This window comes from Diabrotica virgifera, chromosome 2 (genome assembly GCF_917563875.1).
Source record: "Diabrotica virgifera virgifera chromosome 2, PGI_DIABVI_V3a".
In the NCBI taxonomy this organism is placed as follows: domain Eukaryota; kingdom Metazoa; phylum Arthropoda; class Insecta; order Coleoptera; family Chrysomelidae; genus Diabrotica; species Diabrotica virgifera.
This window is the reverse complement of record NC_065444.1, coordinates 100,069,147-100,091,137: the sequence shown is the minus strand read 5'-3', so window position 1 is coordinate 100,091,137 and position 21,991 is coordinate 100,069,147. Positions and strand designations below refer to the sequence as shown.

Sequence of the window (21,991 nt, the reverse complement as noted above, 5' to 3'; positions counted from 1 at the left end):
GACAGGAATGTCAAAATTTCCTGGCGATTTGCGGAAAATCACATATTCTGGGACCAAAAATAGTTCGATTGAATCTAACTTACCTTAGTACAAATGCGTACATAAAAAAGTTATAGCCCCTTGAAGTTACAAAATTAAAATCGATTTTTTCCAATATATTGAAAACTATTGGAGATTTTTTATTGAAAATGGACATGGGGCATTCTTATGGCAATAACATCTTTAAAAAGGATAAAAGTGAAATTTGTGCACCCCATATAAAATTTATGGGGGTTTTGTTCCCTTAAACCCTCCCAAATATTTGTGTACATTCTAATTAAATTATTATTGTGGTACCATGAGGCGGCACACATAGTGGAAGCGGTTTCCGCTTACGGGCAAACCGCGCGGATCTCGCGCGCGGGTTTGGTAACACAGTGAAGACGGGTAAAAGCGAGAGAGATCGTTCAAAGGGTACCCCCCGTTAAGATAGGCAAAATGCCCTCACTCCCAGAATTCAATTTTGTTAATTTTTTTACTTTCTATGCAACTAAAAAATAAGATAACGCGGATTTTTAGCTCGCCACCCCCCTTACCCCTCCCCCCACAGCCAAAAACGTAGATTTTTAGAATTAATTTTTTTTAGTTGGGTTGCAATTGATTTAAAAATTTCAAAAAATTTACACGTGTAGCTGAGGCTTTCACAAAACATGTCCATTTTTTATGGACCCATGGGTCGAGTGTACATAACCTCAAATTTTTTTTTTAACTTTTTTAAAACCTATAACTTTTTTTCGGAGAGAGCTACAGGTCCATTTTTTTTTGCATTTTGTGTATTTTATCAAAAGCTATGTATCTGATTTTTTTCAGATTTTTCTGTCAGGTGCGCCATCTTGAAAAATCAAGAAAACTGTTTTTTTAGGGGGTTTTTGGGGATTTTCTCCATTTTATAGACTGCAACATAGATCAACTCAAGGTTTTATTAATAGATTATGTATAATTTAAAATAACTGAGTATATTAGGATATTCAAAAGTTGGGCGAAACACTTTTAAACCCCCCAAAATCCATGTTTTTTTAAAGTTTTGTAAGGATTTTTGCGGGTCTAATTATATTTTTTGTGGTCGATACAGCCTGAATATTTTTTTAATTTTTATTACGTTCTATATGATTTTAAAAAATAGGAGTCACTGTAATTTTAGCCCACTTCCCCTATTCCCCCTCCCCCACAGCCAAAAATGTCAATTTTTCGATTTTATTTTTTTTTTAAGTTGGTTTGCAATTACAAATGTTATTCTGAAGCTATTTCTTTGTGGCATTCTTGTAATTAACTATTCTAAATGGTCATTTTTTTTAGTTAAATTGTGTAAATTTAATAATTAATAATTATTAAATTATAATTTACAAAAAATTCACACGCATAAGCTGAGGCTTTTACAGATCATCTATTTTTATGGACCCGAAGGTCGAGTGTACATATTATAACCTCTTTTTTTTTGTTTTTAATAGGTACGTATATTTTTTTGGTGATGGCTGCATGTCTATTTTTGTGTTTTGTGTATTTTATCAAAAACTATATTTCTGACTTTTTCAGATTTTTCCGTAAGGTGCGCCATCTTCAAAAATCCGCAAAACTGATTTGTTCGGTGCTTTTTAGGGATTTTCTCCATTTTATATACTTCAAAATAGATTCACTCAAGGTTTTTTTTATAGGTTATGTAGGAATAATTTGAAATAACTGAGTTTTTAGGTATATTTTATATAATTTGCTATTGAATAAACTTAAAAACCACCTGCTAGTTTTCACAATCATAAACTTGCCAGGATGACACGTTCCACAATTAAAATTACGTTTTACAATTAAAACTTCCCCTGTTTCCATACCTACGTCAAAGTTTGTCCGACTAGATACCATTAACGCGGGATCCAGGCTTAATATTTTTTGAGATAAATACAGCCTGAATATTCTTTTTTTCGTTTTTTTTTACGTTTGATGTGTTTAAAAATAAGCCTTAGCTCAATTTTAGCCCTCCTCCCTCTCAACCTGCCCAATAAATCATCATTTTTTCGTTTTCATTTTTTTTTTCTCAGTATATCTGTTGCTTAGTTTGTCCTCAAGTAAACTACATTTAACAAAATAATTTCAAATTTTTGCAATATTTTTGTATAAAGTAAATATGTCATTGTGATATCTTTTAGGTAGGATACAAAAAACCAAAATAAAACAGAATAATCAATTTAAGAAAAATACATTATTTTAATATATCATACTTCTTGTCGTTTTGTGAATCAAAACATTTTGTTCTTTGTTCATTAGTTTGTATTTAGTAGGTACCCTAATATTACCTTACATTATACATATTGTAATTATTCAAATATGTGCTTGTACCATCTACATAACCTATATCTCTGCTCTGCCTATTAAAATGTCATTTTGCTTCACGTTTACTGCCACGTAAAACACCATAAAAAGAATAAAGAATGTATTACCAAAGAATATATAGCTTCGTATATACCCTTAGCGTATTCGGAGAGTATATTCGTTGGTATTACACTTTACAGTTCTAAAGTCTTCATCGCTGTCTTCGTCTATTACAGGTATAACATCTGTATTGTCAAAGAGTTTTGTAAGATATTCTGCTGGCTTGATGATTTTTGTAAAATATCTTCCATGCGATAAATATCATATTATGGCAGCTACATGCGAACAACAGCCTATGGTTATGTTGCCGTTTCCGCAATTCACATCTACAACAGTATCTATCGTTTAATGTTTTCCAAACCATCTTCGTTTGGCTCATATTGCAAATAGTCCATGCTGTATGCTTGTCCCCATTAGGTAAATTATTCCGATTCATTTTTTTGCACAAACTTGCTCAAAAACAGGTCCTTATAACAAATCCACAAGGTGAAAGGCAGTACAGCGGTCGGAAAATTGTTTAAACAATTTTTTAAACGAATTCAAAAAATCAATTTTTTCACTTAGGACAAACTTGTTTTAGATTCTCTGGATCAACCTGAGCAAAAAAGGCCTCTTGTGATTTTTCTATAAAATTAACTGTTGTCGAGTTACATGCAATTTAAAATTTGAAAAACGCGAAAATAGCCATTTTCAAGGCTTTAACTCGATTAAAAATTATTATTATGAAAGTCATAAAGTGACCAACTCAAAGTTTATATGTTTTCGTTATAAAAGGTTTGTATATTGTACACTCGACCTACGGGTCTAAAAAAATCGATATGTTTTTTAGAAGCCTCATAAAATTTTTAAATTAATTGCAACTTAACTAAACAAAAAAAAATAGAAAAATTGACGTTTTTGTGGGGGCAGGGGAGGGGGTGGTGGGCTAAAAATGCGATTAGTCTTATTTTTTAATCACATATAACGTAAAAAAATGAAAAAAAATATTCAGGCTGTATCGATCTCAAAAAATATCATTAAGCCCGCAAAAACCCTTACATAACTTAAAAAAACATGGTTTTTGGGGGGGTTTAAAGGTGGTTTGCCCAATTTTTGATAATCCTAAAATAGTTATTTCAAATTATACATAATCTATTAAAAAAACCTTCAGTTGATCTATGTTGCAGTCTATAAAATGGAGAAAATCCCTAAAAACCCCCTAAAAATACAGTTTTCCTGATTTTTCAAGATGGCGCACCTAACGGAAAAATCTGAAACAAATCAGAGAGATAGACTTTGATAAAATACACAAAATGCAAAAAAAACTGGACCTGTAGCCCCCTCCAAAAAAAAGTTATAGGTTTTAAAAAAGTTAAAAAAAAATTTGAGGTTATGTACACTCGACCTACGGGTCCATAAAAAATAGACATGTTTTGTAAAAGCCTCAGCTACACGTGTGAATTTTTTGAAATTTTTAAATCGATTGCAACCCAACTAAAAAAAATGATATCTAAAAATCTACGTTTTTGGCTGTGGGGGGAGGGGTAAGGGGGGGTGGCGAGCTAAAAATCCGCGTTATCTCATTTTTTAGTTGCATAGAACTTAAAAAAAATTATAAAATTGAATTCTGGGAGTGAGGGCATTTTGCCTATCTTAACGGGGGGTACCCTTTGTCAGTTGCGTCTACTACTTGTAGCAAAATGTCGTCTTCCGATGATTCCGTTTCCTTCCTCTAGATTATGTTTTGACTAAACTGAAAAGAAAGAGAGTTGGTGTACATCCTATTAATCGAGAAAAATTAATTTATGGAGAATATCATCATCTAGTTCAAAAATTAAAGAAGATAATGAACCATTCTTCCTGAATATGACTTTTAATTATATTTTGGAGAAAGTGGAGTATCGTTTAACTAAATACCAACTGGTGTAATTTACATAAATACATATTTACATATTCATTGTAAAATCACTGAACTCGCGCGACAAAAAGACGGAAAAAACTAAATTCTCATTCTAGTAAAAGCGGTCAGGCGGGTTAAAGCGTTTGGCGCGCGCGAACCTGCTTTGACTATGTTCGTGTACATTTAAACACGTGCATTCATTTTGAAAACGTTTAAAAGCGGGTACGCGCGGTTTAACCGTAAGCGGAAAACGCCTCCACTGTGTTCGCCGACTTAGTTAAACAAAATGTTTCTAAAACTATTTTGTCTCTTTGTAATTTTTCGATAAGTCAGTTTTTATCGAGATATTTGGAACATTTGTAAAAAACACAAATTTTTACATGGTAAGTAGATTATAGGGACCTGGTAATAATATGAAAATTTTTATTGTGAACTTATATTTTTTAAGTATATTTTGAAACATATTAATATCTCGATAAAAAATCGTTTATCGATAAAACACTAGGAGGTTTATAAAAGCTTTAAAAACATTGTGTTTAACTAATGATAACACAATAATAATTTAATTGGAACGTACACAAACATTTGGAGCATTTAAGGGAACAAAACCCCATACATTTTTTATGTAAACATATTAAAAAAGAAACTGCATCTGGATAAAAACTGACTTCTCGAAATAGTAATACAGGTAAAAAAGTTTTAAAAACATTGTGTTTAACCAATGGTACTTCAGTAATAATTTAATTGGAACGTACACAAAAGTTTGGGAGGGTTTAAGGGAACCAAACCCCCATAAAATTTTTATGGGGTGAACAAATTTTACTGTTATTATTTTTTTGACATATCCCTACCATAAGAATACCACATGTCTGTGATATACTTAAGTGATGTATTTTACAACGTTCCTTCATATTAAAGTCTCTAGCTGAATAGTGTGAGGATTGGAGAGCTGTTTGGCTCAAGTTGGTCATTCAGAATTATATCTGTATTTTTTTAATTGATTAATATTCATAGATTCTAATAAAAATAGCTTTGATAGAAGAATTTGATACTGTTCATTAAAGGAATGATTACGATCTAGAAATCTAGAAGGTAAAGCGCGTACGTAGAATCTGTTTTTCTATTATTGAAAGCCCCTTGGTGTTCTGCTATGCTTTTATCAAAGGTTTTGCAAGTTTGACCGATGTAACTTTTTGGACAGTTATCACATGTCACTTTATATACACCACGCTGTAATTGCTTTTTCTTTTGGCTTTTATTGTTCTTAGTACATATGTTTGGCTTAAGTTATTTAATCTGAAAAAGTTTAACTTTATAGATAATAATAATGCATAATGAATTTTGTGGAAGCATTGAAAACAAAAGTTTTCAGTGTTTTATTGTTAAATAAAACGAATTTCCGCCAAATAACGGTCAAAACGGGCCCAAATCAATGCTAAAGTGTTACGTTTGGCCTATGCTCTTGTACGGAATGGAAGCATGGACGTTAAAGGTCAGTTCCATTAACAAACTTAAAGCCTTTGAAATGTGGTGCCTGCGTCGAATGCTTAGAATGTCATGGACGGACAGAGTCTTTTCAGAGAAAAAAAAAAAGGTTCTTTTTTTTCGCTACTTTTTGCGAAAACAAAGCCTCTCTTCTTCCCTTGTAAAAAATTATCTAAATAAAATATTTCCCAATGGATAAATTCGACGATGCTATTGATTGGCCAGGCAGATTACCATACCTTACGACGTTGGATTTTTTCTGTGGTGCTTTCTCAAGAGGGACATATACCGCAGCCAACTAGCATTGCAGATCTCAGAGAAAGAATAACAACAGAAATAAAAGTACTTCATCTGAAACTGTAAATATAGTTACAGACAATTTTTATATCCGAATGACTTATTGCGAACAGTCAAGTAGAAAATATTTTCAATATTTCTTTTAATGTTGTTTAATGAAAAAAATCAAGTATTGTTTTCATTCAATTTTGTAAAAAGTAAAAACGTTGAATTATCCACGTCGAATTATCCATAAACACTCCTCCGCCATTATACCAGTAGAATGACAAATGAGGTGTCGAATGAAAGATTATAACTTAAGGATGGTTCTAAAGGTGAGGAATTTGACCTAGGACTTCCGGTTTTAGAAATGCGACTGGAAGTACTGTTTTAAAGTCGCCGGAATAGTACAAGCGATATATTATTCGAGGCGTCTTAGCAAGACGAGAACAAATATATTGTTCTAAAGCTATTTCCCTGTGGCGTTTTTACAATTTTAATTATTTATAATGGGAAATAAACCACAATATTATTAAAAAATGATTTTTATTAACGTTTCGACGCCCAAATCGGGTGCCGTTGTCAAAATACAAAATACTACTAACATAAACAAAAATGTTATTGCTTAGTAAAAAAATTCAATAACATTCAAAACAACCAACACATTGAGATCTATTCTATCTAAGATTAAACCTAACAATAAACAAGAAAGGACAAAGAATTGTATTTATAAAATACCTTGTGAATGCGAACAGTTTTATATAGGTGAAACATCAAGACCATTAAACGTTAGAATAAGTGAACATCAATCTTATATTAAAAATAGAGAGTTTGATAGATCTCAAATATGTCAACATGCATGGGATAATGAACATAGAGTTCAGTGGAGAGATTCAAGTATAGTCCTGAAAGAAACAGATAGTAAAAAGGGAAAAATCAAAGAAGCGGCTCTAATTATGCTAAACGAAACCAATTGTGTCGCAAATTCCTCGGTGGAATGCAGTAGGATGTGGATACCCATACTGAAAGAGGAAGTCAATAGAAAGAAAATACCACAATTAGTAAGTCAATAGTCGAGTTAGTGCATATTTTATATTTTAGTATTACTTATATATACATGTATTATTGATATTATTTATAATTTAAACAAAATTATAGTAAAGTCAGAATTTGGTATTAATTTTGAGAGTAAATTAAATGTAAGACCAAATACTTACGATGTCGGGATAGTATCACGAGGTTTTTCCTGGTTTTCCTTCGCGATTTACTATGAGATCTCTAACGCGAGAATTTTAATGTCACCGTTGCATGTGGTTGTCTTTTTAAAGACAGATGACATGCTATGATTTTTTTGTGATGGATATTCTTGAGTTGGGGTTGATTTCATGTAATCGAATGAACTATCTTTCAGTAAAGTCGTCCCAGGAACGCAACTCATAAATATTGGCAATATCATTTTAAAGTCTTCTACTTTAAAATGTATCATATGTATCTGAATTGCCGATATAAATGAGTCAAATTAAATAAATTATTAGAAGAATTTTTTTACTAAGCAACAAAATTTTTGTTTATGTTAATAGTATTTTGTATTTTGACAACGGCACCCGATTTGGGCGTCGAAACGTTAATAAAAATCATTTTTTAATAATATTGTGGCTTATTTCCCATTATAAATAATTAAAACAAATATATTATACCTCCGGTTTAATAACTGCCTGTTCGTCTGGCCGCGAGTATAACTTATCTGTTATTAATACAGATATAATGACAAGTGAGGTGTTGAATGAAAGCTTATAACCCAAGGAAGGTATTAAATATGAGAAACTTGACTTCAGACTTCCGGGATTTTTAGAGTTGCAACCGGAAGTACCGTTTTAATGTCACCGAAATAGTATAAGCGATGTATTATTCGACGTACATTAGCATGATGAGAACAAACGTATACTTTTGGATTTTATATAATTTCCGGTTAAAAAGTTCTAACCGGAAGTGCCATATTATAGTCACAGAAATAGTATATGTGACATATAAATCGAAGCGTATTTGAAAGTCGAGCTTGAATATTTAGTTCTGGATCTGAAGTCATTTCCGTTTAAACAGCTATGACCGAAACTTTAGTAAAAATGATTCAAAATTAGTGAAATCGTATGTCAATCTACACAAAGTTACACGAAGAGGTCAACTATCGACTTCCTGTTCTACTTTCGGTCACATTGGGTGAAAACCCTAGGACTTACGAAATCCAATTACTGGTTTTTTCATTTATTTACCTATAAAAATTATAAGACATTTCAGAATTCCACTCTGAATTATTCATGTTAACCATAAATATTATGTTCTTTGAAGTCACATTTTAAAAATGTAAAACGATTTAGATCTATAACCTAATAGTCTAAGAGCTAGTGAACCCTCCGACTAACGGTCGTCCTGTAGGGCTAGAAATTTGTCTAGTGATAATTCATAGCACACCAAGGCTAAAAATCATGACCTGGCAGGCATCAGCCGTGCACGTGTATCTACCAGGTGAATCGAAAAGTGCATAGTTTAGGGGTAAAATAAACTTTCTCCTGTAAGTTTTAAATTTAAGTATGTGTTTGAGTAAGTCATTTAGAAAAAGTGTGTACAATGACAGGCGATTCTGAAGAGCATAAGACCTTGCCAGGCGAGGGGAAAGATTAGGGGTTTTTTCTAAAATTATTTTTTTTGCATCGAACAATTTTTTTTTATTTTTTTGAATCATTCCAAACAGAAAAGGTCTTTAGTGATTTTTCTCTTAAGTTAATAGTTTTTGTTATATAAGCGATTGAAAATTTTGAAACTTGCGAAATCGGCCATTTTAACCCTATATCGGACATTTATCTAAAAATTTCAAAAGTTGCCAAGGTAGGTAGATATTCTTTAAACATTGATTGATGAAATCCCAAAGAGCTTTTTACAATACAATATCAGAAACCCCTTTGTTTTTAATTGCTAATCAAGCGGGCGCGACACTGGAGTATAAAAGTGAGGACGTTTGAGTTGGCATAAATTCATTATCTCGAGAATGGGCAATTTTCAAGAGAAATCTTCAGGCAGGTCGATTTTTATTTTTAAATTAGGACTTTTAGCCATACGTATAATACTAGTGATGTCATCCATCTGAGTGTGATGACGTAATCGATGATTTTTTTAAATGAGAGCAGGAGTTTTGTGATAGCTCATTTGAAAGGTTATTTAATTCTTTATTCACTTGTATAAACATTGATGTAATTATTTATACAGGGTGTACAAAAAAAAAGTTTTAATAAATTAACTTTGATTAAATTTGACAAAGAGAAGAAACATTTTTTTGTACACCCTGTATAAATAATTATGGTAATGTTTATATTACTGAATAGAGAATTAAATAATCTTTCAAATGAGCTGTCACACAATCCCTACTTTTATTTAAAAAATCATCGATTACGTCATCACGCCTAGATGGATGACGTCACTAGTATTATATATATGCCAAAAAGTCCTAATTCAAAAATAAAAATCGACCGGTCTGAGGATTTCTCTTGAAATTTGCGCATTCTCGAGATAATGAATTTATGCAAACTCAAACGTCCTCACTTATACTACAGTGTCGCGCCCGCTTGATTACCAATTAAAAGAACAAAGGGGTTTTCGATATTTTATTGCAAAAAACTCTTAGGGATTTCATCAATCAATGTTTAAAGAATATCTACGTACCTTGGCAACATTGAAATTTTTAGATACATGTGCGATTTAGGGTTAAAAATGGCCGATTTCGCAATTTTCAAAATTTTCAATCGCTTATATAACAAAAACTATTAACTTAAGGGAAAAATCACTAAAGACCTTTTCTGTTTGGAATGATTCAAAAAATCAAAAAAAATTGTTCGATGCAAAAAAAAATATTTTAGGAAAAACCCCCAATTTTTCCCTCGCCTGGCAAGGTCTTATGCTCTTCAGAATCGCCTGTCATTGTACACATTTCTTCTAAATGACTTACTCAAACACATACTTAAATTTAAACCTTACAGGAGAAAGTTTGTTTTACCCCTAAACTATGCACTTTTCGATTCACCTGGTAGATACACGTGCACGGCTGATGCCTGCCAGGTCATGGTTTTTAGCCTTGGTGTGCTATGAATTATCACTAGACAAATTTCTAGCCTTACAGGACGACCGTTATTCGAAGGATTCACTAGCTCTTAGACTATAAAGTGTATTGAGAGTACCAGCCCTACGTCAATTACCCTATACAGGGTGTCCAAAAACTCTACCTGCAAACGAAGACAGGAGATTTCTCAGATATATTTAAGACATTTTAACCCAATTCTTTCTAGTCCAAAAATGCTTCCTTCCTAAGGGAGCTACAGCTCTTTGAAGATAGCGTTTTGTAATTAGTTTTTCTTAAATAACTCCAGAACATTTTTATTTAGAAAAATGAAAATTGGTAAGAATATTTATCTTCCAAAGATAAATCGACTACATTTATTGTGAACTTCTATTACCGGTCATAGGCGTCCGTTTTGGGTAGGGCAACGGGTATTTTATCGCATAACTTTTATGTCTTTTATGCATTTTTGACACTGGATTATTAAATTATGATTATAAGGTATGCTAGTACTAAGAGGTAGTTTTGCTTTAAGTCGGTAGAACACACCGTTTTCTAGAAACATCGATTTGGAAATTTTTCGTTTTTTGAATTTCCAAAAAAAAAAATTTAAAAAAAAATATTTAGAAAAACGGAAACTGGTACGTTAACTTATATTCCAGTGATGAATTGATTTCATTAATTGCGAATTTCTAGTACCGGTCATATGCGTCCGTTTTGGGTAGGTCAAGGGTTATTTTATCGCATAACTTTTTTTGTCTGAAATTTTTAAGAATTTTTGACTTTACATTATTAAATTATAAGGTATTTTAGTACTAAAAGTTACTCTTGGTATAAGTTGGTAAAATACACCGTTTTTTTTTTGAAAAATTTTTTCAATTTTTTTTCAAATTCAAAAAACGAAAAATTTTCAAATTGACTTTTCTAGAAAACGGTGTGTCCTACCGACTTAAATTAAGAGTACCTTTTAGTCCTAGAATATCTCACAATATAATAATCCAGTATCAAAAATTCTTAAAAGTTAAAGACAAAAAAGTTATGCCATAAAATAACCGTTGCCCTACCCAAAATGGACGCCTATGACCGGTACTACAAATTCACAATGGATGAAATCGATTTATCTCTGGATGATAAATATGCGTACCAATTTTTGTTTTTCTAAATAGAAGTGTTCTGGAGGTATTTAAAAAAAACTAATTACAAGACGCCATCTTCAAAGAGCTCTAGCTCCCTTAGGAAGCATTTTCGGACTAGATGAATTGGGTTCAAATGTCTTAAAATTATATAAGGAATCTCCTGTCTTCGTTTGTCGATAGAGTTTCTGGACACCCTGTATATTTATAGATTTATTCAGAGAATGTACGTACAATTATTACGTTCAAATGTTGACGTGTCTCTGTATTTACTATAATGTTGTAAAATAGCGCTTAAAATAAATAGAATTTAGCAAATTCAAATAAAAATTTACAGTTTATAGAAATAAAACTAACAAAGTGCTTAAAGTGTTATAAACGATGCAATCTAACGCGTGTTTTATTGCAAATGGAAGTTTTATAGACAATTCGAAATATATTAGGACGTCCTGTGCTATCTAAATATTTGATTGTAGCTCTGTAGTTTTAAACTCGTTACTATAGTAACCATTGCGTCAAAGTCTTAAATGCCTTTAAATAAGAAAATTATAACTAATAAAACTGATATTTATTAGTTATTACGAAGGTTGTACCATTAATTTTGCAATTGATTATATGAAATCCTACATTTTTTGTATAATAATTGTTTATTATACTCATAAATAGTAAAATGGTATTGTTTTATATACTTATTGATACTTATTTATAAATGTATAGGTATTTATGCAATTCCTGTAGTTAAAGTTATCCAATTTGAGGTCAAAGTACCTACTTAGTTTTTTTTCTCTGATTCTGGCCTTGGTTTAGAACTAGAACCTTTAGCCACGTAATTGTATAACTTATCACTAACTCAGGTGTAATGTGTAGTGTGTGTGTTGAGTAAGTGTCTTGTTACTTTGCAAAGTCGGCCTCATTGTCTTTGCAAAGAGACGCTATACCTACTTAGTTCCAATCAATATAAAATTAATAAAAAAAATCTTTTCATGAGCCATCTCTGTAATTGTGAATGTTTTACTGTCATTTTTATGATATGAATAATAAATAAAAGTGTTGTGTGATTGGGTAGAATGCGATCTTACTCTTCAAAAAATATGTCACGTATTTCAGCACCTGGTTAATTGGAAGGATACTACAAATCTGGCCTCCACATAAGTGGTCTGTAGCTTCGACATGATAGGTGTGAAATTTTAAACGTTCTTGTTGTTGATTGGATAGGAAGGGTACCATAATCGAGCCTCCATGCTAGGTACATAGCCTCCATACGGTACTTACAATATTTAATATTTTATTCAAGTGGACAATAAAGGTAAAACACAAACAACTTTTGTTTCTTAATTATTTATTTGCACAATAATGTGACATTTTACATAGAAATATGAGTATTCAATGTGGATTTAATATATGTTTACTTGTTGAATTTTTCCACCGTCTGCACACAACAGCTGATCGGAGCCATTAGACCTAACAACAAAACGCGAAATAAAATGTGTATTGGATAAAGAGTAGGTACCTACAATCAGAAACTCTCTATCTTACAATCAGAAAAACTTACTTTTAAAACGGTACTCGATTGCAAAATAACAAAAATATCAAAAAACACGACTGAATATTATTCTTTTTATGGTGACACAAACAAACACAAAATAATAACCGACCATAATGACTGAACACAGACAGCGCTGGATTTGTCAAAAGTCATGTTCCACCAATCACGATGTCGACATCAGCGCCTCTGTAAAATTTGAAGGAAACTAAATAGGATTACATTGTTTTACTAGAGTGCGCGGGGCATGATATGAATACTCGAATAAAGTTGACTTATGTGTATTACTCAAAAACTACTTTTGCACCTGCAATAAATTTCTCAAAGTGTAATACAAAAAATAAAATGATACAGAAAAGATCAAGTGTTGGAAAATAATTAGTGTTGCCCAAATGCAAGACCAAGACGAGACTTAGACAGTCTTGGTCTTGGTCTTGTGGCAGTACACCTGGTCTTGGTCTTGGTCTTGGTATTGCGCTCCCAGTCTTGGTCTTGGTCTTGGTCTTGCAGCAAGAGTCTTGCAAGTCTCGCAGTTGCCCATTAGCCTATTGCATATCTTAGAACAACGTAACAGAGAGGTACATTTTAAGCTTGAATATCATAGCCATAGTAAAGACTAGCCAAATTAATAAATATCTAAACAACTGACACCGGGTGGGGTTTGAACCCACGATCTAAAGTGATCGCTGTTATGTTCTAACTAACTAAAGTTAAAACTACCTCTTAAAACCCACAAAATTTCATTTGCGTATTTCAGCCGATTTTAGAGCAATAAATAAATCGTCAGTTTGTAAGAAAAATTTCAACCCCTCCCTATTTGGTAAACAAAGCATTTATAAAGTAAACGTTTATGAAGTAAACTGTCATTAGTTTTTCGTGCAGAATTAGCCATTAAAGTTTGCCATACTTATTTAAAAACATTCTGTATTGATGAAAAACATGGATAGTTAAAAAAGTACCTAACTTTTTTATTATCCAATATAAGTGAATGAATTAAAAAACATAATGTTAAGAAAATATGAGGCTTTAGTTGGGCTTTAATTTCAGTATGCTATTATTGCATGCTAGAATAATAAGTTAGCATAATGCTAGAATATTCCACAGAGTGAGAAAAAACACAGTTTGATTGGTACACCCGGTATACACTGACAAAATTGACCTGTCTAGCAACAATATCTATTATTACTGCGATACTTATAAAGAATAGAATAAGACCAAATATTAAAAAAATCACTTAAATTTAAATAACAACAGGTTTAGGAAATTTGAGACATTAAAAATGACCCATTTTTAAGGTGGTGCCATGGACGTATAAATAAAGATGGGTGGTGCGTTAATTTCTTGGAGAAGTGTACCTATATCGTTAAAATAATATTTCGGTATTATGTCTACACGATATCCGGCATATTATACGGGGCCTTGGCGCTGCATGTCGAAACAAAACTTCCATTGAAAAAATTGAACAAAATATTCTACAATTTCCCTAATAAAACGCTTTGAAACAGTGTATTGTTTGGATGTCGACTTTTTCGTATAATGGATTCTTTATCTATAATATTGTATTGTAAATCATAATACATATATCCATTTGCCGCCGTATTCCATAACAACAAAGAAGCTTTGTTTTTGTTTTCAAGTTAGGTACATTTCATGGTTCATTTACCGTTGGCGGTGACACACTGTAAAATGGCCAAATTGCAATTTTTGTTATCGCTTAATCTTGACGATTTGGAACAGTGTGTATATGTATTGTTTTGGGTATATTTGCGTGTACTTAATCTATTTATTGTTTAGCCCATTTTTTCATTGTCCAGTCACCCTTGGCTTATATAACAAGTGTTGTTGAAAAAACTGAATCTGTTTTCAAATCTATTTTTTGAGTTTGGTTTATTAGAGTTTATTAGGTTTATTAGGTTCAATTTGTGCAGTCGATTCAGAAAGTTTAAATTTTAAATTCTGAAAATATTGTGAAGTGAAAAAAATTAGTGAAATAAAAAGAGTGTAGCTAAGTGGAGCGATGAAAAGAAAATGAAACAAAAAAAGGAAGAAGTTTTGAAGAAGATAATACCCAAAATGTCTTCATTTTTCCATCAACCAGATTCTCAAAGTGATTTAGATTGCAATGGTAAGTACTAGATCTAGATCTCTATCTACTAATGAAACAATAATTAATTCTTATCTAATTGTCGTCTATAACAGGGGTGGCCAAGGTCCTTGATATTCTTTGATAGAAATTTGAAATTTTTTAGAAGCCGTCATTAAATGCGTATTAAAAAGTTATGCAAAAGATGTGTTAAAAATTTTTTTACAGAATTTTGTACAGAATATTTATTGAACACGTGTAAATAAAAGTACAACCTATTTGTACTAAATTTAAATATTATAAACTTATTTTACTTCTTTTGATAATTCTTTAAATCTTAGTGAATAAATGGTGACAGCACTTCTTAGTAATTCTTTCAGATGCTGGTTAGTTGGTACTGATGAGTAATTGAATTTCAGGAATTTTAAAGTGGAATAAAATTATTCACACATGTCTTCTTCTTCATGTGCCGTGCTCGATTATCGAGTGTTGGCTATCAAATTGGCTATAGTAATTTTGTTGGCGGCAGCTCGGAAAATGGAAGCTGGAGTTTCTCAAACCACTCTCTTAAGTTTCTAAGCCATGGCGTTTTTCTTCGACCTGACCCTTTTCTTCCGTCTCCTTTGCCTTTTATTATTAAATGGAGTATATTATAATTCTCTGGGTGGCGCATTCTTCTCTAGGTGCCGTCTCCGCTTCGAAGGTTGGCAATCATCAAAGCGATTTTTACTTTTGAGAGTGCGGCTCTAAATAATTCGTTGTTACTACATCCAAACTATGCCCTAAGATTCTTCAGCCATGAGTTAAGGTGATACGGTAGCGATCAATAGGTAGCCAAAACGCGTTCCAAGATTGCGGCTGTAATTTTGAATATTTTTTCGAGATATTTGGCACACTTATTTGTAATATAATAAAGAATGGCGGTACAGAGCCCAATTTGAAAAATATATTAATATTGTGGAAATTACTCTGTAATTAAATAAAATATTAAAAAACGAGGCTGTACCGCCACTAAGAAGAACAAAAAAATACACTTTCTTCAAATAAACTTTTTTATCAGATGCCTAGATTTTGTGTCATTTTGGAACTACTAATGAAATAAAAAATTTTAGTAGTTCCAAAATGACACAAAATCTAGGCATCGGATAAAAAAGTTTATTTGAAGAAAGTGTATTTTTTTCTTCTTCTTAATGGCGGTACAGGCTCGTTTTTTTTAATATTTTATTTAATTACAGAGTAATTTCCACATATTAATATATTTTTCAAACTGGGCTCTGTACCGCCATTCTTTGTTATATTACGAATACGTGTGCCAAATATCTCGAAAAAATATTCAAAATTACAGCCGTAATCTTGAAACGCGTTTTCGCTACCTGTTGATCGCTACTGTTTCCTCTTAAATCAGCTATCAGCTTCCTATAAATCTTTTTCCTGGATTTTACTTACATAATGAAGTGGAGTATTAGATATTTATCTCCTCTCAGCACATGTCCCATATATCTCAGTTTTCTTCTCTTAACTGTTAGAAGTACTTCTCTTTCCTTATGCATACGTCTGTCTCATTACTTCTACGTTGGTTATTCTATTTACCCATGAGATCTTCAGCACTTTTCGGTACACCCACATCTCAAATGTCTCCGGTTTTCTCACGTCAATTTTCTTCAGTGTCCACGCTTCCATCCCGTAGTATAATACGGATAGCACATAGCACCTCATAGCATGGCCAAAAAAATATTCAAGTTTGCGAGTTTTTACTGTTCTGATGACTTCCCGTAATTTTTCCCCTCCAATGTGTAACAACTTCGCCGACCTGAAGATGATCTGTATATTGTAGAGATCGAAACCGGTCGTCAAAGTATAATTAAATGATTGTGAGTAGGTCTGTGTTTCATTACTATATTTAATATGGACTCACATATGCAACCCATTCAATATTTGTAACAACTTTCTTTACGAACTCTATCCACCCAACTTATTCGTAGGATCCTCCGATACACCAAGGTTTCAAAGACTTCCAGGTTTTTGAGAAGGGTATCCGTTAAAGTCTAACCTTAGACACCATACAAAAGAGTACACATTCACATAAGTACGGTGTTCCATCGAGCATTTTCTAGCACTACCTTATATCAGTTCTTGAAAAGGGCCCCGCGAAAATCTTTGATACGGGGCCCCTGTGGGGTTAGCTACGCCACTGCTGCTGAGAAAGAATGTATGACTAAAAAATTTTATTTTTACATTATAATATTGACCTTTCAGTACATGTCAAGTGTTCTTTTAATGGATATTTTGATTCGCTATGTATGTTTATGGTATTGTTCGTAATGCGCATAAGTCCAATTTTCAAAATTTTTGATACAATTTTTTTGTTTCTCATAGAGTATCTAAGAATACAGCCGTACATATATACTCCCTAAAACGACCCTCAGTTCTAACTGCAAGACGCAAGAGTCTCGCAGGCTTAGTCTTGTTCTTGCTCAAGTCTTGCACGGTAAGTCTTGGTCTTGGTCTTGCTAAAATTAGGCGGTCTTGGTCTTGGTCTTGGTCTTGCGAAAACGCAAGAACAAGACCAAGACTGCAAGACCAAGACCGATTTTAGGCAACACTAAAAATAATCCAGTCGCCTGTCACCACAGTCCACCAAATCTCTTAGATCAGCATCTTTGTCAACTGTGACATATCCTCCGTATTGTTTCATTCCTCCTGCCATTTTTCAATTGGCCTTTCCCTTTTATTTTCTCATAGGTATAGGTCTATTCTCTCATATAGCTGTTTTCTTTCCACTGCTAAAATATGCAAAGGAACTCATTCACTGATGGCTCACAAGGCTGCCGCAGACACATGCCTGTAGACACATGCCAATCGCAGCAGAATTGTTCTGTCCACTCGTATGATGAGCCTCCTGTAGGCCAGTATCTATACTACCTACTCCAGACTGGTGCTGCGTAGAGAATGATCGTCTGCATAACACCGTGTTAATAAAATTACCTATACTAAATCTACAATAAAGATGCAATAGAAATAAAAAAACCAAGAGACGTTAAATGCTACTAGGAGCACTCCTAAATCATAATTTACAATGTATAAACTTTGGAAATCATGATTTGGGATTTACAATGTATAAACACTGTAAATTATGATTCGGGAGTGCTCCTAGTAGCATTTAACGTGACTTGGTTTGTTTATTTCTACTGCATCTTGATTGTAAATTTAGTATAACTTCATATATAAATGACGGAATTGAAAATTTTTATAGTTCAAGAAAACTAAACTAGTAGTAAGTATTGCGTTATCTGGTATTTATTACTCTTTGACAACGATCTCTTATACCCAATTAGCATTACCGTTCTTATTTCATCTTGATCAATTTGATCCCAAATTTTAACTAATCATAAAAACAGTTGATGTAGTGTGTTTGGTGCATTAGGTAGTTGTCGTAGTCGTCTCCCTACGATGATCCAGACCTGTTCTCTTGGGTTGGGGTCGGGACTTCTCGCAGTCCAAACCATGGCAGGAATCCCAACTTCATGACGTTATTGCTTGATATTGCACACGATATTGCACAATTCTTGCAATGCGTGACCTGGCATTATCTTGCAGAAGAATGAAATTATCCCCAATAAATGGTGCAAATGGCAAGACGTGCTCTTCTAAAATGTCTGTAATGTACTAACTAACTAACTCCAGATGCTCCAAAATAATCCCACCTTACACCATAACCGAGCCGCCATCATACTTTGCAGTCGCTAACGTATGTCCTTAAAGTTTTCTAAAAATTTTAGATTTAAAAGGATTACAAGAATAAAAAACCGCTAAACGCCGTAAAAATGAGTGGCGCATACAATATTCCAGCTACAAAAGATCTGATATGAATATTACCTACGTGGCGCGAAAATATATTTTCATTTTGATGCAAAACAAAATTATAGTTTAATTTTAAAAGATTTTTTCATAACATTTGCCCAATTTGAAATAAAACGCGCCACAAAAGAGTAACTTTGATACAGTTTGAATTTTGAAACTCTTTTGTTTACTTAAAATCTAGCAAATATTATGAAAAAATCTTAAAATAAATCTAGAATTTTGTTTTGCATCAAAATGAAAATACATTTTCGCGCCACGTAGGTAATATTCATATCAGATCTTTTTTAGCTAGAATATTGTATGCGCCACTCATTTTTACGGCGTTTAGCGGTTTTTTTATTCTTGTATCAGGAGTTTTTCAAAGTTATTTGTAAATTAAATGTATAAAGTTGAATGCAATATTTCTCGATTACACGTTAAGCTTTATAAATAGTCGCCTTTGTCGCATTTTCTCCCAAATGATCTAGTGTCCATCGCATGTACACTTGATTTTTTTTCTATTCGAAATAGATTCAAAAAAATATTGGGATGGCCGGTAAATGAACTCGGATTGCCCGTTTCCAGATGAAATTTTTGTTTACTAAACATGAGCTTGAAACATATTGACAAGTAGTATCTTATGCATCTAAGGTCAAGTATGATAACTGAAGCTATTACAGGAATTATTGTGCTTGAAAACCAGTTTTTCCTATAAGAAATAGATTTGATCATATTTATGAAGCCTATAACTTAAAAATTAGAATTTTCCCGGATATAAGGTATACACCGTTAGATTCGTCTAGAGTCCTTCTACAAACGCTCAGTTATTGGCGTAATTCGTAGGTTGAAATTTTGAGTAATTGTCGAAAAACCAAAATTTTCAAAGTTTAGTTTTTCAGTTTTTCGGCTGTACTGAGCCGTGTATATGTCTGATCCTAACAGATTAGACACCATTTAAAAGCTTGACTCAACGCTATTGATTAGGTGTATTTACTGTTCTCCTTTCTCTTCTTGAACCGAAGATATATACCGCCAAAAAATATGCCATTTTGTACCTACCAAGTCCTATAGCTGGCTTATGGGTAGCCAAACTCACAAACTACACCGGTTCTGAATCGGCCCTCGCCCCCTCTTCAAACTCAGAAAAAAAATTCAGATCGGTTTAACTTTTCCACACACATACATACGTACATACATACATATCCACAAACATTTTCCCTTTTTTAAATAAAAATTGACTCATATTTCTGAGCTCGGTAAGTTTTGAACGGTATAACCGATTTTCAAAATTAGACATGCGTTGGAAAGGTAATGATCGCTTCTATTAGAAGCTGCAAAGGTCGGAATTAAATTTTCGAAGTTTTTGGGAGTTTTGGGGACGAGAACGAAAAACAGACCCTAAATAGGAAGGGCCGTAAAGTCCACACACTTGGACCAAAATGGATGGTTAACATATGAATGGGTGAGTCTTTTCCTGAACTTTAAGATGGGAGTTGGCACAATTTTTAATTCAGTCAGATTTAGAAAATCGAAAATTTCATGTATATATAGTGTCGCGTGTAGGGGGTGTAGGCGTGCGCCACTGGCGAGAACTGCCGTTCTATGGTAATTGGTAGGAAGCATTGAATTAAGTTGCCGTTGTAAACCAAAGTTAGTAAACAACGTAAATTATATAAACAATGTCAGTTTTGATAAATAAGGTTCGTTAAGATACAAACTGAATATTCGTCAAAGCATTTAACCAGACAAGAGTGCGAAAATGGTTTACCATGCCTAAATTTGGCCCAAAAGTGGAAGACCAAGAGTTTTAACTCCTGCTCGGGAACAGAGATTAATTTAGAGTATGGAGAACCAATTAGGAAAGTCTTTGCGAAATGTTGGCCGAAGATATAGTGTTTCACGAATTACTGTAAGATATAAAAGAAAAAAACCTTCTAAGTACACATCAGTCAAGTTAGAAAAAATTCCTAGATGTTGCAGTGCATTGAGACGTATTCATTTTCCTGGTAAAATTCTCATTATGTATGATAAAAATTATTTTATTTTATCCAATTCCGAAATGAAGGGCAGCGATGGATTTTATACACGCAATATACAAGATGCACCGGACGAAGTTATGTTTAAGGGAAAAGTAAAACTTGCCGATAAAATTTTGGTATGGTGTGCCATTTCAGAAGCTGGTGTTTCACATCCGTTTGTTGGGCGTGTTCGCGGTGAAGCTCTCAATGCTGACATTTAGGTTGAGAGGTGTCTTACAAAGCTTGTTCAATTTATAATTACTCATCACCCCAATGATGAAATCATATTTTGGCCCGACCTAGCGTCATGCCGTTACGCCAGGAGAACGACAGATTTGTTAACTGCCCAAAATATAAATTTTGTTCCCAAGCGTGACAATCCTCCAAATGTGCCTCAGGGAGGCCTGTAGAAGAGTTTGGGGCTGTTTTGAGTCGAATGGTGTATAATAGTGGCTGGGAAGCCCAAAATGAAGATCAGCTAAGGCCAAGATTTTTGCAAAAATTTTGTGAGATCGATTTAGAAACAGTGCAAAGACTTATTGCACATGCAAGACCAAATTTACGTGCCATCGAAGATTACGGACCTCTTTCTGTTCTATAAAAATACATTATAGAACTTAAATATGTAAACTTAATTTCCTGTATTTGGTTAATAAAAGAAACCTAATTAACAACTAGAAAATACATATTTATTTTTTCCGAAAACTTTAGGGACATACGTTATAGTGTTACACTTTGCGCGCAGCGTTTCCCAGGCCTTTTGTACCCTCTGTTTATCCTGTCATGAGAAAACAGACAGTATCTGGATTCATCGGTGAACAATATTCTTCCCCAATCGTAATTATTCCAAGCAACATGTTCACGAGCAAAATGCAATCTTGGCCTTCTACGATCTCCGGTCAATAATGGGCGAGTGGGTGCCCATCCAAGGCACAGATCGTTTGATGCAAGTCTTCTCCAAAAATTCATTTAGTAGAGAAGTACTGGTAACAAACCTTTATCTCAGTATACGAAGTGTCAAAAACCGGCCTTGATTAGGAGTTGTAACCCTACTACGGTCTTGACAGGCTCTTTTCGAGTTACTCTTTTTGAGACCGGGTCTTTTGACCAGTAACAGTAAAACGCGTTAACACTCTTGAAATGGTTGACCAAGTAACAATACACCGTTCAGCGAGTTCAACTTGACGGTATCCTTCTTCGCGAAAAGTAGGTAACTATTCTAAAACAGT

The 21,991-nt window shown here is 33.2% G+C and overlaps 1 protein-coding gene across 1 annotated transcript in view; it reads left to right on the top strand.

The window, feature by feature from the left end:
- Positions 1–21,991, top strand: part of LOC114343764 (protein PFC0760c) — a 260,163-nt gene that overhangs the window by 97,179 nt on the left and 140,993 nt on the right. The window lies entirely within an intron of this gene.